Genomic DNA, 2,500 nt, shown 5'->3' with positions numbered 1-2,500 from the left:
AGTATGATTTCTTTTCCAGAAGACTTAAGGAAATTCACGTATGATATTTTTTGCTTTTTTGAATCGTTATGTTGGTAAGATTAGACCAATCACGGACCCTACCCAAAGAAGAGAAAGGATTAAAAGGAATAAAATGTCTGGTGTAAACCTTTAGACTCATATTATTCAAGTGAGGCAAGGTGTCTTCATGATTCCTTTTAGAGAAAGAGATTCCATGGATAACGAATACTTATTAAAAGTGCAATGTGCTTGAACCTCTAAATGGTTCATTCGTGATGCCCTTCACATTGATGATACTTGTTTGCAGCATACATTGGCGTTAAGATTCAAGAAAGCAAAATCTCATAAGAACTGCGTCACTTCAATATGAAATTTTTAAGAAAAATATTACAGCTCTCCTGAAATAAAAAAAAAAAAAAAACGGCAAAAAGAGAATGTTGGAACACATCCAAAGTGTCCTGAAACACAGGAAAAGAAAGTCCAGTGTTGTATTTATCAGATCATAATGTACTAATGTTCTTTTCTGAGAGTATAGTGACACTTAAAAAGGATGAATTCGTTTACATATACTATATTTTCGATTTACAGAGACGAACTGTCAGACAGCGAGAATTACAGAGGGTTTTGTTATTTCTAGTAGCCTAGTATAAAGCCTCTGAGAGGTATAGAAGCTCTTAGAGATCAATTTATTGGCTGCTGAGATAAGAATCCCCCCCCGTTTCTAAATATTATGTGGCATTGAACGCGTTCAGTTCTCGTTTATAGGGCTTCCCTGTTCCCGATATAGAACTTAATTTCCTCCACTATGTTTTTTTTTTCATTAATGAAGAGGAAATAAAGGAAATTACCTGAGGGTGTATTCGGCTTCAGCGACGGTTTTTCCGAATTATTGTCTCATGTTAGAAAGGAAAGTAAGACAACAGCAACAACAACAACCAATAATAAAAATAATATTATTAATAATAATGATAATGATAATGATAATGATAATGATAATGATAATATTATTATTAATAATAATAATAATAATAATAATAATAATAATAATAATAATGATAATGATAATAATAATAAAATGAAATAAGTTAATAATAAAAAAAAAAAATGGTCCAAGATGATACAGGGAATCGGGAACCATCGCAGTTTTCAATACTTCATCTTCGGAGGAGGATGAAAAAGTCCTCCAGCGTGACCTGGTTGAGTCTCCTCCAGGCCAGGGAGTGATGTCTTTCTTTGCCAAGGGGGGGGGGGGGGGGGGGGGGGGGGAGCAGGTCAGGTCTTAGGATATTATGAAACTGCTGAAAATTGTTTTAATTATTTAATTTTCATAAATTTCGTTTGTAAATTTATAAGTTTAAATTTCTCGTTATGAATACTCAGATTTTAAATTCGAATTCATAAATTTATATTGCTTTGTACTTCATATTTAATTGTAATTAATCTTACGTTGTTCAATAGAGACCCGAAAAACAGCATTAGTTGATGGTTGGAACTTTAATCGGCAGAACAGGATTAGAAGGACCCGTATGGAAGTTACTTTAGTTTTAAACCGTCAGACTTTTTTCTTAAAGGTTGTGATTGTCTTTTAGTATATGTCCCATAGTTCACACATTGACAGCTCTCTCTCTCTCTCTCTCTCTCTCTCTCTCTCTCTCTCTCTCTCTCTCTCTCTCTCTCTCTCTCTCTCTTTATATATATATATAAATATATATATATATATATATATATATATATATATATATATATATATATGTATATATATATATATGTATATATATATATATATATATATATATGTATATATATATTTGTATATATATATATATATATATATATATATATGTATATATATATATATATATATATATATATATATATATATGTGTGTATATATATATACTCACATATATAAAACCATTACGAGAGCTGAAAACATTGGCAGTATCTCGAAATTTGAATAAATACATTTGAAATTAAAGTTTCCCCCAGCTTCTGCCTGCACCAATCGGATCGTCGTGTGTGGACGATTTGGCTGGCCGGTGTAGGCGGGTTGGCGATGACTTCGAAATAAACCAATACTAATGAGACAGAGACTAGAATGGTCTTATTTGGAATTAATGCAATTTGGCAGGTAGGGGTAAGAGTGGACAGAAGCTGGATTTTGAAATAATCTTATTTTAATGAGAATGTTGATGTCGGTTCCATCAGATTTATGAAAATCCTTTCATCGATATTATATGTATTAAATTCAAACTTCAATTACTACCTGCACCCTCTTAATTACTGATAAGCTGTTTTTCGACACAGCTTACAACCTTTGAAAGTCCTAGAATCACAGAGCGGATCTTCGCGAAAAATGGCAAAAATTTTCACTCGGTTGCGTTCTTCAAAATGTGTTTGCAAATTAGGTTACAGCCTTAGAATTTGACTTTAAAAAATACATAAAAATATCTAAACTTCACAGATCCTTTGATTAATGAAAAAAAAGCATAGCCCAGTT

This window comes from Palaemon carinicauda, chromosome 30 (assembly GCF_036898095.1).
Source record: "Palaemon carinicauda isolate YSFRI2023 chromosome 30, ASM3689809v2, whole genome shotgun sequence".
NCBI lineage: Eukaryota > Metazoa > Arthropoda > Malacostraca > Decapoda > Palaemonidae > Palaemon > Palaemon carinicauda.
Note: the sequence above shows the minus strand (reverse complement) of the source record.